At 28.1% G+C, this 17,981-nt stretch overlaps 1 protein-coding gene across 1 annotated transcript in view; it reads left to right on the top strand.

Annotated features, from left to right (window-relative positions):
- The window catches only part of LOC113383541 (sortilin-related receptor-like), a 39,522-nt gene that overhangs the window by 8,057 nt on the left and 13,484 nt on the right, over nucleotides 1–17,981 (top strand). The window lies entirely within an intron of this gene.

Here is a 17,981-nt window from a genome sequence, read left to right on the forward strand (position 1 = left end):
TTTGTGACCTTTCGTCGACGTTTTCTCAAAAACGACTGGACAGATTTGTCAAAAATTTCAAAAAGCCATTCGATGTAACTCGATAAGAACTAGCATTTATCAGATTTGTACGATGATCGGCCCAGCCGTTTCTTAGGAATTATCCTACATTCTATTTCTAATTTGTTTTTAGTCTATATTCATTTTTTGCCTATCACGGCCGATTTTCTCCTAAATCAATCAAAAAGAATTCTGAATCACGTTCTAACTTGGAAAATCTTATTTAACCCTTTCCACTTGCGATTTGCAGAATTAGTATATATTTTGTCGCCGGAGCCGCGGCATCCGAGTGGAAAGGGTTAAAATTTAGTCAATATATTGGGTAGTAATGTAATATTTTAACTTCCCGAAGGAGAAGTTTGTCTTAATTTCGCGTTTTCTTTCTAATTTCAAGTCATTCTGAATTGAATGAGACGAAATGTATGTGTATGTGTGTGTAAACCGATTTTTGACCTTAGATTTTGTGAATTAACATAAATATTATAGGCTTACGATAAGCATTTGATTCGTTGTTGATAGTCTTTTTTATATTTAAACAGTACACCGAATGAATTCAGTAGAACTTGAATTTTTTCTTTATATTAATGTGAGTAACATGCTGAACTCAACAAATATTTTTAATATAATAATAAATGGTGTTCTGCCCAAAGGCAGGTCCATATTGTAAGAGCCACCACAAATAAATTTCCTTACCCTTTGTCGTCTATCATTCCAATTACCACTAACCCCATCCCTTTTTTACCATTTTTTTTAAAATATTATCCTTTCTAAACTTCTGCTTCCAAATCTCCAAATTCCAAATTTTTGAAATATGGATTTGATAGATATACTTTTAACTTTTCTAATACAACGGTTTGTACAAAGATGTGCAAATATACCTACTATGGTATCATCTCTAAAATTAATAGAATTTTATCTACAATATGACAAATAAATTTATAAATAAGTTATAACTGTATGGTGAAAGTAGAAGAAAGTGATTAAACATTAATGGGTTTATTTTGTAAAAAAAATATTAATGCAGATTTTTCGTAATGTGATTCCCTTGAAAAGTGACTACTTTATCATCATTTTGGATTCACTATCGTGATATCACATATAGGGGAGCTAGGGGATTATCGCAAGAGTTTTTTTTTAACAATATTTCATAAATATCATGTTTAAATTAATATTGCTTGAGATCCACTGTTTCTATTTTTTTAACTATCTCTACTGTTCATTAGATCAATTTTATATCAACTGTCAAAAATGACGGACCTGCACAGTTCTGTTTATGTGTCGACCTGTTGGGTGATAGCATGGTCATAGTTATGACAATATTATGCAGGAAGTAAATAAAATATTTTAATATTTTTTAAGATCCTATTGAAAAACACCTGTTACTAGTTACTCTTACTCCTAACTTTCCTATATGACAAATTTGCCACAGACGTTATTAATATCCTGAATCTTGTTTTGCCCAAAAATCAGATTTGTAAGTTTGATTTTAAAAGTTTAAGAACCAATTGATGAAACTTTATTTGAACTCGTACTGATCGGTACACCAGTTTTTTTTATAATGACCATATATAAGGGCATAATTATTTGACGTTTGCGCAAAATACCTCAGCGGATTTTACAAATTATAGAATATTTCGTAAGATATATATTAGGAATGGCACTGATAAAGATCGGCCTGACCATTTTTTCGTAATTTATTGGTAAAGCAGAATTTTGGAGGATTTTTATGAAACTTTGTATGATGATTCATCGATTAGGTTTTCTTAGAAGATTTCAATATCGTTTTTATTGAAGTTAATTATTTTCGATATTTTTCTATTCGCATATCTTAATTTAATTTTATAATTACAATTGCTTGAAAATGACTTCCACCTTGTTACGCCAATAACGACCATAATAGCATAGCGACAATGAACTAAAAATATTACTTACCTTGGAAAAATATAAAGTTGTAAAATGTGTACGTAAACGGTTTTGTAATGTGATGTGGATTCGACGTAAAAATAGTAATAATTTAGTAAATTAATTTGTGATAAATCCTAATTAAACATTTGTGATTCGATAAATAATTCAATTTTTAAAAGATTTATTCTACATAATGATTTACATAACTTTTGTGCATTTTTTATAATGTTAATTAATATTAAATATTACGAATATTTTTTAAAAAAATTAATAACTTCCACTAAATATTTTTTTTAAAATTTTACCCAAATTTTGTAAAAGGTTCCTGATAGAAAAATAAATACTATATCGTATTTGTTAATTAAATATTTGAATATTTTGGAAGTAGTGGTTAAGATTAATGGTTAATAGTTAGTATTAATCAGTTTTTTTTTTAATTTATCAAATGTGCTAATAAATATGATTGTTACTTGGTAAATTAATTTTCATTAATTTTTCGGATTTTCAAAATGATTCAAATAGTACATGAAATAATTTCTAAGTCGATAAATGAAGTGATATATGCACCTGTATTTACTAATTTTACATATTAAGAGCAGTTAATTAAAGTAAATGAACAAAATTACATTAATACTATCAGGATTTTATTAGTTATTCAGTTTTTTTTTCTTGTAATAAATTCTGTAGCTCATTGAAAGTATGTACTTGCTAATTAATAAAATTAAAATAAAAAATTCACTTTATGTAAACTTTAATATTTTTTAATAAACTTCCAATGTCTATTTAAAGAAATCATTTCCTTCAAGTGTAAGACTTTAAATAGTTTCACTATCATTACAGTACAAATTAATACATTATTTTGGTTACATAATTTGTCTGGCAACATATTTTGAATTATCAGTCAAATTATTTACAAAATAGTCTAATTAATAAAAACAATAGTTAAATTCAGTTGGAGATATAAATTGATCTCATGAGAAACTATGCAGTTGATTGAAACTTATGAATGACTAAGAATTTAACAACAAATGATCATTGTAATAATTATTGTTACATATTCCAAATTAAACGTTGAACATATGAATACTTTTATACAGTTTCATTTTATCAATAATTCAATACTTGAACCGATTTATTTAAATGCTAGTGTAATGTAAGTGATTTACATTTTTCTTGCCTTTGTAATATTAAATTTGAGAAATATTAGAAACATTCAATTTCTATATGTTATATTACATGTTATGCTTATACATATCTAAAATATTATTCATGGGTCCTTTATTGAACTCATTAAAGTATTACTAACTAATATAACTTTTTAATAATTTTGGTTAAAATGCTCAAAGATTATTTTTTTCACTTTAAGATTACTTACACATTGTTTGTATTATTGATAATTATAATGCAATTTTTCATATCTCACTTTTCTGATATGTGATTGGTTCCGCATATAAAGCTTTTAGATAAGTTTTATGTAAAATTTACAGAATTCTAAAAGTATCAGTTTATTTTGAAAGGTATTCACTTTCAACTTGTAAAGGAAACCTGCACCTGCAGTTTGCTTGCAAATCCCTTATGGAAGTTTAGGGCATTATAAAAATTTTAATACCTGTACAAAGATTAAGTACATAACTTGTTTGAAGTTTTCGACATCGGAAAGATCAGAAAAAATGTAATTTTCATTCACACGTTAATAACTGCTTTTCAGTACTATTTTCATTATAAATGGTATGGTTGATTAATGAGCAATACTAGTGGTCTCGCAAAGTGCTGGGTACTTCCATAGCAAAAATTAAATTTTTTAAAAAGATCCAATATTTTTTTTTACTTTGAATTTTCTTTTGAGAATTTAAGTTTTTGAAAAATTTGACTTGTTTTATATTTTTTTTAATTTTTATTTAAAATATTTTGGATTTTTTTTTTTATTAAATATTGTTAGTATTGTCAAAAATAAAACTTTGTGTTGTTTTACAATAATGTTAGTTAAGTTAATTTTTATTTACTTTATTTAACGTATTATTTCCACCAATTTGATGATTGTTTAAGCAACAGCATAATTTCAGAGCTATTAAGAATTCAATAAACTCTTTGTTCTAGTTATTTTCAGCCGATGCAAAAATGAAAGTCATGCGAGTTTAGTTTTATACTAGTGAATGTCATTCCGTGTTACATTCTGGCAGGGATGGGTAAAAGATATAAATGGAATAAAAGATACTTATTATGATTCTGAAAGGAGATCTATTAGTATAGGCTATTTTTTTGCTTGTCTGTTTTTGTCGTAAAGTGCATTAGGAGACATCCAAAAACTTGAATCAAAATTCGATCTATCAAAAATTTGATAGTTTGACTTCCAAACTTGAATCTAACAAAAATTTGATTGAGTTTTTATTAAAATAAAGTTTAAATACAGAAAGTACATAAGTTTATATTTTACTAATTTTTTACTAATTTTTTTTCACTATATTTGGCAAATTGGAGGAATTTCAACCATCTTTTTTAAGACCCAATGTGTATTACTTGGAATAGATACGTTATTGGTAATATTACCACTACTTCTTATATATTGCTATCAATATTAATGTGAAAAATATGATTCTTAATTTGGATTCTATAAATTTGACTTGCACTTACAAAATATATAATATGAATAATTTTGTAGAAAAATAATTCATAATCGCCAGACCATTACAATGATGTTTCAGCTGCATATTTATATTGAATTTTATTAATTTATAACATATCTACTATGATTCCAATTCAGACCAATATTAAATAAAATAATGATTTTTACATTGATATTTGTCCAAAATTTGAGTAAATGGAGTGAATTATTAAATAATTATATAAAATTTTCATTAAGTTTTTATTTAAAAAAATCACCTACATATTCACTTTCTTTGATTATCAATTGATGATTAATTTACTGGTCATTGTTTCCTTCTTGAACGTATACATTTAGTAATTTTTAGTATACATTTGGTAATATTGTCATTAAAAATTATTCTTATTAATGATGAATATAATGCATGAAGTTTTATATCGTGAAACATATAAATTTCTTTAAAGATGTATTCTTGAAGACAAATTATTTTTTTAAGATCTAGAAAATTTCAGTTAATTTCTTGTGAGAAATTTTAGAGAAATAGAACAACATCATTGTAAACAAAAAATAGGAAAAAAAGTCAACAATTTAAATTATTAATACATATTAGGAGCTTTTTTACCGACATAAGCAGAAAAGTTTGATAATAAATTTTCGCTAAATAATTAAAACATGTTCTAAAAAACATATAAATTCTGTAACTAAATTAATATTTTTATTATTATTACTTTATGGTAATTTTATATCAATGAAAATTGTAGAATTTTCAAGCAGATTGATAAGTGGACAAGTGGTATTCGTATGAATCACTATTTGCGTTAATTATTTATTTAGTCATATTTACATAGAATTATATATATATATATATATATATATATATAAATATATACATATACATATTAATTGACGTAATTAAATTTAAAATGCACGGTAAATTTTCAATTTTTTTCAGTCCTTTTTCCTTTTATAATTTACTCATATCACTACTTTTAAGCTATCTTACACTTAAAGATTTTTCTTTCCTTCATATTAAAAGAGAAATTAGTTTTCATTGCATATATTTTATAATAAATCTCAAATCTCAAAAAGTTTCATAAGAATTATTGATAAAATTAGATTTCTTGAGGCTGAAAGCTAAAGTAAGGGTAGTTTTCTTAAATAAGATATAGTTATGTATCCACAAATATTACGATTTGATATATGAATTATCTATAAAAACTGGATATTTTAAATCGGTTTCAAAATTAAATATTAAATCAAGTTAATGGATATATTTTATTTATGCATATGCATTAATTACTCGCAAATTAGTGTAATATTTGTTCATATGATTCTTTTCAGTCTACAATTGGTAATCAATATAGAGTTGAGACTTAAATTATTTGCAATATAAATACGTGCAATTCAAGATATTAATTATACACATTTGTTAATTATTGATGGGAATTTGCGCAATTCATTGTTTGCTTAGATATATCTGTTCATTTAATAAATTGTTACTTTTATTTTCTAAGAAATTCTAAGACTTTAGTCTTGATAAATTAACAATCATGAAAGCATGCGATTTTATTTTTCATTATTTTATTTTAGAAATAATAATTATAATAATATAGCATTAAAAAGCTTTTTTTTATATATAAATCTGATTGTATACTTACTAGCACCACCCAAACGTGGTATTATTTTGGCAGTTGAAGTGATTTCACATAGCAGCATGGAATAGAACATGATTTATAGAGTATTATTTAATGCCAAATATTAATTCACACTTTAAATTCATGGAAAAACTGATAATAAAATATTTGTATTTTATCTCTTATATTTATATTACATTCTTTTCAGTATGGCCAAATAGCAAAGGTTTATTAAACACTTCTCTAGCTTCCAATCTGATCTCAAAATTGTTATATATTTTGCCTTTTAAATTTATTGTTTATATTTATATCTACACAAATCAAGCTTCCAATGGTCATCAATCACTAATAATAAAATTTTCATTTATATTTTTATTCCTTTATTTTATATCAATTTTCATTTATTATGTTCTCAACCCCTGGCTTCACTTCAAATTTGACGTCAAAATTAACCAGTCTGCCCGAGAGCTAATTACACCTCGACGTTTTGTGTAAATTGCGACTGTTTTCGTTAAAAATATATTCTTTACTAATATTTTTTATTTGAACACTGCGAATGAAACACTCTATTTTGCCATAGTAAATATTTTGTTTACATTTTGTCGGCTCGTACAATGCCAGAAATTATTTTTGTGCTCTTGGCCCGAAATAGATCTCAGTTAGGCGAATTGAATTCATAGGCTTTTTGTTTGATGAGAAAGAAATCCGAGAAAAGTGATGGTACAGAACCTTTTGTTAGTTGTAATAATATAATCAAATCCGTCAATTAATTATAACATTAATTAATGCTAACCAGGATTAATTATAAGGAATATGTGCCTATAAATCTGAAATCAATTTCGCAAAACTCACTTCATTTATATTTAGATAAAAAATTGAATCCTTATATTCCGTGAACTGCAGTTGTCGTTGTTTTTATTTATAAACATTTTTACTTATCCAATATATTCAGAAACATTTTTTTTAATAATTCTTTAACTCTAGCAAGTGGTTAATGTTTTAACAGAATATAAAATAGTATGCCAGATTTTCTGGAGAAAACATCCTCGTCCATCCTTCTCCTTCGAGAAACTTCAAGGAATTTTACAATGTTTAAGTAAATCGGATGTCAAAATGTAGAAAAAAATAGAAAACGAATTAAGGATAGAGAATATTGTTTTAAGGACGAAGAACATTGTGTGCACATATTTAATTAATAGTGTTAGAGAATACAATGTTTTTTTATCAACCAGAATTCTGTTTTGTATAAACTGTTTGGTGGTCTCTTTTACCAATGGCTATTAGAAGACATCCCGGTGGTTTACCTATTCTAGTTTTGATGTGCATATTTTTATTAGAATGTGACCCAACTCTTTATAAGTTAATATTAATAACTAATATAATAATAACTATAATATAAATCTTATTCTCGATACATTCTATGAACTCATATCGATGAACTGCATACAACGCAGTAATTCCCATGAATTCCGATCGGGGAAGAACATAATTTGCACTCAGGAATATAAAAGAAATTCAGTTTATCATATCCTAAAACGAGGGAAGTCCCTTTACTGGTTCCATTTATGTTATGAATGAAGTCTCTATATTTTATTAGAATCACTCTAATGATTGTCTAATTATGATTATATTTCAATTTTTATCTAGTGAGCTTGGCTATGGTTTCATGATAAGAACTTGTGATATCACTTGGGTGGTTTGGTATCCACTTTGGTCAGCTTGATATCAAGAGTAGTAGGGCACTCAGACATATAAAAAAAAGTTCAGTTTATCATATCCTAAAACGAGGAAAGTCCTTTTATTAAAAAAAATATTATGAATGAAGTCTCTATATTTTATTTGAATCACTCTAATGATCGTCTAATTATGATTATATTTCAATTTTTATCTAGTGAGCTTGGCTATGGCTTTATGATAAGAACTTGTGAAATCACTTGGGTGGTTTGGTATCCACTTTGGTCAGCTTGATATCAAGAGTAGTAGTGGTATCAGAATTTTGCTTAAGATTGAAAGTCTTTGATACATGTGATGTATAAAAAAGTAAAAATATTATTCCGGGCTATTTATTTATGATCACTCAACAGAAAGATGATGGTTAACCACTGGGTTACCTTCTCGAATCACTAGATTAAGGGTGAAGCCTGCTTTCGAGGCTTCAAAAAAACTTTTTTGAGGAATTTTTAGGGAAGGAAATAAATATTTAATTGAAACAAAGTTTTCAAGGTTTTATTGTTACATATTTCAACATTTTCCTCAAAATTTTTCATTAAAATATATGCCGGGTACAAGCATCTTTCCGAGGCGCAGGCGCAGGTCACAATTTCCATCCGAAACAAAAAAACAAAACAAATTCATAGTTTCATTAAAGATTTTAGTAAAACTTAAAAAAATCTAGAACAAGTGGGAAATTTACCTATTTTTTGTAACTTCAAAAAAATCATGTTTTTTTGATAAAAAAAATTATTTATAAGATAACTTAAGATTGTTTGAAAAGTGGGTTAATTATAACTTTTTTATAAGGTTGTTTTCGGTTTAACTAGAAGAGAATATAATCCATAATCAATTTTGTCTTGTTTCGACATGACGTTCAGTTTTGTTCAAGTGGGAGGGCCTTTATCTTGCAACCACAAATTTCTCAGTTCAAATACTGCGTTTTTGTGCAAACTGATACCAAAATAAAATTATTTTGATATTAATACTCATTCAAATAAATGGCAAAGTAATATGGTTTTTCAATAAAACGTTTGACTGTTGCTGGTCATGGCACTACTCATTTTATGTTGTCTCATTCTTTTGTAATCATATTGCTATGTTTGGTCAATATATATCGGGTTGTCAAAACTTTGTAACAATTATGTTAACATCAGATTGAAATATATATTTTTTCAAATTTGTTAAATTTATTTATACTTGAATTTTTTAAAATATTTGTGCGTTTCCTCGAAATTTTATTTTTGCGATTAAATACGTCGCATGATGTCAGTAAGCAACTGCACGGTTTGGTCCGTTCATTATCAAGGACGGCTCAGTCGTTTGATGAATCATGTGTGTAACATGAACATTCACTCTACAACTGGAGTATAATCAAACATCGCATCTAGTGATTCATTTTTTAAATATATTAAATTTCATTATGCATCCTGTTCACATTGTCAAAATATCGTGACTTTGATTCATATTAATGACTAAAATATTATCACTTTTGCGGCTTTTTGCAGAATTTTATCACTTAATTTAGTATCCATGGTACAACTCTCAATGAGTAATTAATATTCATGAATATAATGAAAAACGTTTTTACAAATTACCGTGTGATGATAATATAATATGAATCCAAAAAAATAGATTAAAAAGGCAACCTAGTGCTATTAAAATGCAACCATGCAAGTGATTCTCTATCTAATGAGATTTTTGTTAAATTTTAATGTAATACTTATGAGCATATTCCAGCAATAGCCCTCGAAAGGCTATTTTTACTTACCATATTTTGGATCTCTAGTGAAAATCTGATATTTTCAGCTTGAATAGAACAGACATAAAACCCAGAATCCCTTGTTGTTAGACCATCTTCTTACCAGGAGTCAAGCCAACTAAATGATTGGAAGTTTTTGGAGACTAGTTGGAGATAATAAAAATATTATACTTCTGCGGTTTTTGCAAATTTTATCACCTAATTTAGTATCCATGGACAACTGTCAATGAGTAATATTATTCATAATATAACGTTTGAAGTCAATTTCCGTAAAAAATGATAAACTTAACAAATTACTGTGTGATGATAGTATAATATGATTAAAAAAAAATAGATTAAAAGACAGCCCAGTGCCGCAGTGCTATTAAAACGCAACCATGCAAATGATTATCTACATGAGATTTTGTTAAATTTTTAATGTAATACTCATGAGCATAATCCAACAATAGCCCTCGAGTGCTATTTTTACTTATCACATTTTCGATATCTAGTGAAAATCTGATATCACCTCAGCTTGATATAACAAATCAGTGGTTGCTAGTCCAACTTTTTACCTAGAGTTAAAGCAACTAAAACGTCGGAAATTTTTTTGGAGACTAATGGTGATATAAAAATATTATCACTTCTGCGGCTTTTTGCAGAATTTTATTTCCTAATTTAGTACCTAATTTTATGTTTATGAATATAACGTTTGTAGTCATTTTTTAGTAAAATGATAGTAATATAATATGAAGCCAAGAAAAAATAGATTAAAAAGGCAGTGCTTTTAAAATACAACCATGCAAGTGATTCTTTATCTTATGAGATTTTTGTTACATTTTTAATTTAATATTTATGAGCATAATTCAGCAATAGCCCTTGGATATATAATAACCTTTCGATTATAATTTTATTTACCATATTTTGGATCTTTAATGAAAATCTATATCACTTTAGCTTGATTAGAACAGGCATAGAACCCAGAATCAATGGTTGCTGGACCAACTTCTTACCATAAGTCAAGAGAATTCTTGTATAAATCATTGGAATTTTTTGAAGACTAGTTGGAGATACTCTGGAAAAAATATAATATAATGATTTATTTGTGTTTGCATGAAATTAGTAGATTAGTTGCAGATGTCTAGATCTTGTCTAATTTGTTTTGACGATCATTTGGCTTTTGCATATATCTACTGCTTTTATTTATCTTTTTATCGTTGATACAAAAGTCTCGATAGCATATCAGTCTGGTACATGATAATGGTGAATAAATATCAATATATACACAGCAAATTGTTGCAAAATATGGTTGGTATTAAAGATTTAATATATCTTATAAAAATCGATAAAAAACGATGAATATTTTTCTTGTATTTAAAATAGAGATGGCGAATCTGATGACAACAGAATAGTCAATCCCTAGCGATGGACAAATAATTTGCTATTTTTCATCTTAATTAGTTAATTCTTGCTTATTTAGTAAAGTCCTAGTATTATTTTTGTATTTTTACTGACATTTTAGATAGTAGTTAATATATTGTAAAGCTTCTGGATCAAATTCGGGTTCATCGTTAAAATTCAGGCCACAACTAAAGAAGTTAGTTCAAAATATTAGGTGTTCCACGATTTTGGAAGAGGCAATAGTTCCATCTTGATATTATTCTGGAAACTTTTAGAATTGCCTGGTGGCAGAAAAAAATCGTAATCTTCCCATTTCATATTAGAAATAGGGCTCGCCCGTAGGTAAGCGGTTAAGAGCGACGGGTCTTGATTCCGAGGGTCCGGGTTCGAGATCCGCTCCGAGCTGCCTGTGGTCAAGCAGTAGTGTCAACGGTTTTCACTTGGATATATAGATAGCAATATAGTTCCAAGTTAAGTAGCCCTTGCCCAGTATTGCTGCACTAATAAAAAGTCAGCCCTATTAGATTAATTCTAAGAATAAAATCATCAAATATGGATGGATTAACCATTGGATTCCATCTAAAAATTCGGAGATGCTTCAGCCCAACAGCTCATGGACGTAAGGTTCTGATTGCAGTTCAGATATGAGAAAAAAATGTTAGAAATTAGGATGGTTGATGGTCGATAATGACATGTCTTCTAATAAGTCCAACTCGTGGATTAATGAAATTTTTGATTATGGTTCAGTACTAGAAATGTGAAATCCTCTTCCATAAATTTTATGTGAAAATTGTCACGTAACGTAACGTAAACGTGTTGGCTGGTCTTGGCAATAAAATCATTTAATTGCGCGTGGGACTGGAGTTATCGGCTCATAAAAGTAAAATGCACACAGTAGTCTCTTGGTGCACCCAAATACATAGATATACACACATACATACATACAACATAACATACATATATAAGGCATATAACTTATATATTACAACAGTAACTAAATTACTTATTAGAATAACCATTTATCATTATAGTTCAGTTTTTATTATATAGGGTGGTCCACCTAGTACCTAGTGGTATAGTGATCGTCCGGTTTAGATACTACTGTAAAGAAAACATATAAAGTATTATACATCGTTAGAAAGGTCTCAAAATTCTAAGTTTTTTCCATATATCACAACTTCGAATTCTGCACGTGGCCTATAGGCAATTGCTATCGATAAATTCCAATTTTTAAATGGGCCACCCTATACTTAAAACGTGATCAAGCACAATTTACATATTTATATTGCCAATACTTTATGCAATGTGAATTATGGGCTCAGATTATATTCAGACAGTCAAAATTGTTTTACATTTACCATTGTTAAACATCTGGTTCCAATACCTTATTTTTCTTAACAAAATCTACTCTTGAATGTGCTAATTAATATATATAGCTATAATTCTTGTTTTTTTCAACAACAAAAATATTGATTGTTTATTTAATTCATATTTTGTAGATACTTTCATTGACTGTATGAAAGTTGGCATGTTTTATCATTTTTGAGATTTAGGTCGGAATATAACTATAATAAAACGAGTGGTAAAAGTAAAGTAAAACTATAGTAAAAAGAGTAGAAAATTGGTGATACAACATTGATAAAATAGAGATCAAAATGATTACTAGCAATATTCTTAAATGAGATCATTAAAAAAAATCATTAAAATATGTGTAATGCATGTAATGGATTCAGTTTTCGAGAAACTCCTTTTCAGTAATATAACAGTTCACAGATTAACAGTTTGCATCCCAAATTAGGTCAAATGATTTGCCAAATAATACGATAAAGTTGCTGTTAATAAAAACTTTTGTTATTAAGAGCGTTAGTGTTGCTATTAATGAAAACCTTTTCCTGTCTATTAAGAGCGCTAGTGTTTCTGATACATAAATTGACAATATTTACACGGATTTTGTTGTCAGATTTCTTGCAATATTGCATTATGTTGTGTAAGATGAAACCTGATAGATTGCTTAACACTTTCACCTCCGGTGACACCAACGTAACTAGCCGCAGGTAGAACAGTCGTCTTTGATAAAAATATGGTAAAATTACACTATATTTAATTGTATTATATTATACTTCATACAAGATAACAAATGAAGAGAAGATAATAAATGAAGAAGTTTTGAGAAGAGTGGTCGAAGAAAGGACTCTACTGAACACAATTCTCAAAAGAAAAGGAAACTGAATCGGTTCCGTTCTGCAAAAAGAATATCTCCTGCACGACGTCGTTGAGGGTAAAATAGAAGGACTGAAAAGAATGGGAGGAAGAAGAATGCAGACGATTGACGACTTACGCGAGAAGAGAAAATACAGGGAAGTGAAAGCTGAAGCGCAGGATCAAGAAGCATGGAAGCAGAAGTTCCAGAAACGAAAACACAAAAAGGTTGGGGGGGGGGAAATAGTGGTAATGGGAATCATAGACAACGAAGGGTAAGGGAATCATTTATTTGTGGTGGCTCTCGCACCAAGGACCTGCCTTTGGACAGACTACCATTTATTATTATCATTCTTCATTCATCCATTCATTCATTGGAAGCAGTGAAAACTATTCTATAATCATATATGTTTATTTTCCCTTTACACGCTTGAGCAGCTTTATAAAAAAAATCCGTTGATGATGAGCAAATTTTATGTGAATGAACCAGGAAGTGTTATTTGAACGGATCTGAAAGTGTTAAGAATTCGCAGCCTGATTGTATTTTTTTTCTGAAATTTGTTTTTTTTAAATTTTTTTTTTCTTGAATAGCAATCAGAACTTAACAGTTCTATGAGCTGTTGTGTCGAACCTTCTTCTTAAAAAACGTTACTTTTTCGAGGGCAACTCAAAGGTTGGCCTGTGTTAAATTGATAATTATTTGATATTAGAATTTCTTTAATATTGATGACTTTGAGCAATGACCAGTTATAGGGATATTTAGACTTGGAAAGTTTTCCATATATATTTTCAAGTGAAAATTGATGTTACTACTGGATCATATCAGGCTGTCCGTGGTGGTTATGAAACCTGGTATCTGGTCATCATCAAACATTTGGTTCTTTTTATTTTCATTTTATTTTTATTGAACAGCAGTTCTAACAGCAATCAGAACTTAACAGATCTATGAGCTATTGTGTTGAACCTTCTCCTTAATAATGTTACTTTTTCGAAGGCAACCCAAGCGTTGTCCTAATTATATTGATATATTTTTATTATTAGAACTTTTCTAATATTGATGACTTTGAGCAATGTCTAGTTATAGGATATTTAGACTTGGAAAGTTTTCCATATATATTTTCAAGTGAAAATCGATGCCACTATTGGATCATCAGGCTGTCCGAAGTGGTTATCAAACCTGGTGGGTAGCTGGTCATTATCCAATCATCAAACATTTGATTTTTTTTTTTATTTTTATTGAACAACAATTTTAACAACATCAGAACATTTCATAGCCTTGCCATAATCATTTCTATAAGCTTTTGTGATGGATCTTCTCCTTTGCAACATTACTTTTTCGAAGGCAACCCAAGGGTTGTCCTATTTATATTTGATACATTTTTATTATTAAAATTTCTCTAATATTTACTACTTTGAGTTTGCTGGGGGAGATTTAGAGTTGGAAACATGACCATCTATGTTTTTAAGTGAGAATCGATATCACCACTGGGATCATACCAGGCAGGCTGTCCAATGTGGTAATCGAATCTGGTGGATATCTAGTCAAAGACCAAAGTCTTTACCACTGTACCATCCTAAAGCCTATCTGATTCTTGAATATGGAAAATTTATTTCGATCATGGAATGCACTTGGAAAAACATCAATAATAATTTATGTTTGCAGTAGCTGATTATCATATACACTCGATAACGGTGTGCCATTATCCACATGTGTCCGATGTGATTGTGCATAAATCAATTTGACAGAAGACAGTTCTAAAAACAGATGCGTTTAAAAATAGTTTGTTGATTGTTGTTCGATATGACTTGCATTTGAGTACTTACACATGGGAATTATTGATATAAATAATATGTAGAGTTGAGATAATGCTCTTTTTCGTTTTAATTCAATATCGACACACACCCACAGATAAATATGTATATATTATATATATATATATATATATATATATAATAGAACTCATATGAGTAGACCCTTGTCAATGAACGTAACGGATGTGTGGATAATAATAATCTAAATTATGTGAGAAACTTTTTCTACTATAAGTCATTGCAATGAACAAGATATATGTATATATATGGTAGAGCGGGGCTTAAAGGTCCACGGGTAAAAAGATCCACGACCGATATCTCAAAAACCAGTAAAGTTAAGAATTTTTTACAAGAATATTTGAAAGTAGAGGGAAAAAGATGTATAACCAGCCACCACATTGATTCTTATGAGATTGCTATCGGGAAACAAACGTCCAAGTTTGAGAATCCATAACAAAAGTATTTTCTTTCAATGTTAGATTTTGTGGTCGTGAGCGATATTGTTTAATTTACGAGACCTTGATATAATTTCTAAGTATACGTAATTTTATTGTTTTATAAGATGTATTGTCAATTTTAAGTTAGATTCAACAGTTTTTTTTTATAAAAATCTATAAAAGCTTACACTGGGTGGGGTGAAAAGGGCCAACTCAACCTTTACCGTAGCAAAGGTTTAAAAAATAAAAAATAGCAAATGAAAAAAGTAAAGTTAATATAAAATTCTATTTTCAAGAGATAAATTCTCTATTTTCAAGAGATAAATTCTCTATTTTCAAGAGATAAATTCACTATTTTCAAGAGATAAATTCACTATTTTCAAGAGATAAATTAACTATTTTCAAGAGATAAATTCTCTATAAATATATATGCCACCCATGAAGTTTATACTTTGCTTTTGTTGAATTGTGTATGGATATTATTTCGTAAAATCTTTTTAAAATTAAAAGAAGACATTGGACCTGTTTGCCTCTTGGTTGTCGCAATTTACCCTGCTTGTGGGGTAAAAAGACCAGGTTACAAATTTTTGAAAACAGCAAAAAACATTTCTACAATTGATGAAGCTGGGAGTTTTACTGAACATAGTCAGGTGGTCAGATACTTATTGGTTTCATAGGAGGTGTTATTGATCGTGATATAATTGATTTGGTTTTCACAATATAATTGCTCAAAGTCAAATTGGATCCTTGTGCCCCACCTACATATAAAATATGAGGTTTTTGTTCGACATAAATCATATTTTATTTTTTAACAGGCATGCATTAAAAAAATATTATTTATATAAGATTGGACAGTTTCGAGAACAAAAAGGGTCTCATCATTCAACAAGTAAATATGCAATAAAGAATTGAATTAAAAAAACTAACACTTTTCAGAGAAATTAGTACATTTCTTTACATCTCATTACATGTGCTTTTTGAGTATATATGAGCCCACTCCTTTTTCTGTTCTATTTTATTAGCCGATTTTAATGTTATAAATATTTTGAGTCTACAATTTGCCTGATCAATTAGTGTAAATACAAATAATTAATTTTATTTTAAGCAAATGGTATAACAAAGGTAAAATATTCATTTTATTGAGGGCTCTCTATTTTATTAAAATTTTCTTGTGCACAAGTCAATGTTTGAAGATTCCATGACCAACATTTTTAGTATTGTGTTTGTTAGACAATGGAAAATCTGCTCTGCTGAAATTTTCTTTGATCAAGTTTAAGTAATTTATCTGTTCAGTTCATTGAACTTTATAAATAATAATCGAAGAAATTTTGTGCTTTCCGTTTATTTCACAAATATGGAATAATAAATATTTATGTACACACACCCGCACACATATATATATATGCATATACATATATATATATATATATATATATATATATATATATATATATATATATATTAATATGGAGTAATAATTAACACATACGAATATAATATATGGTCGGTTTGGTCATGAGAGAACAACGACCTTCTTTTATTATAAGTTTATTGACTGGACGCTTATGGGTACACATGCATCACATATAAATGTTATATATATATATATATATATATATATGTATGTATATATAAATGCATCTTATTTTATGGCAAATACATCAAATTTATATGTTAATGCAAACTGAAAATTGTTGCTATCGCTCGATACTGACTTATTGCTAAAAAAAAATTGTTCCATATTTAAGATTGATTTTTTTTACTTATCTGTAGAGTTTATTTTCAAATTTATTTTTACTTCTTTTATTCTTATTTTTAAGCGGCGATCAGAACTTAACAGTTACTCGAGCTCTTGTAATGATACTTTTTTTCAACCATGACGCTTTTTAGAAGCCAATCTAATGGTTGGTTTATCTACTGAAGAGATATTAATTACTGGTTCTCTTCTTGATATGTAAAAACAAACACTTTTTAAGATTTATAGATTTTATTTTAAATTATAACTTAAAGGATTAAGTGTTGATATTTTAGTCTGTACTTGTTGGCGATTCAATCATGACTCCCGCTCCATAATAATCAGTTTACCTGATTCGACCCTTATTGTCGGATAAGGGTCGATTTATAAAAGTTTTATATAAATGGTACCAACATACAAGATAAATTACAAACTTATCTTAATGAAAATGTGATAAACATGAAGTATTATAATACATAATTAGATCTTAACACTACATTTGATATATTTTATATATTTTTTTTTAGATTTTATCTAGTATTGACAATATATATTTTAATTTAATGCAGAAATGTCGTAGAGTTGCTTATTTTACTGGGAGACAATTTGTTGTTCTATATTTCCAAGTTAAAATGGATATCACTACTGCTTGACATCAGATGCGAGATGAAACCGGGTCTCTAATGCTTTATATTTAACCGTATTAATGCATATGATTAATGGTAAAAATATACATAAATTGAAATTCTAGGAATTGTGTAGAATA

The sequence above is a fragment of the Ctenocephalides felis genome, unplaced genomic scaffold, assembly GCF_003426905.1.
Source record: "Ctenocephalides felis isolate EL2017-DRISC unplaced genomic scaffold, ASM342690v1 CF-g0.4_SCAFFOLD_03570, whole genome shotgun sequence".
NCBI classification, from domain to species: Eukaryota; Metazoa; Arthropoda; class Insecta; order Siphonaptera; family Pulicidae; genus Ctenocephalides; species Ctenocephalides felis.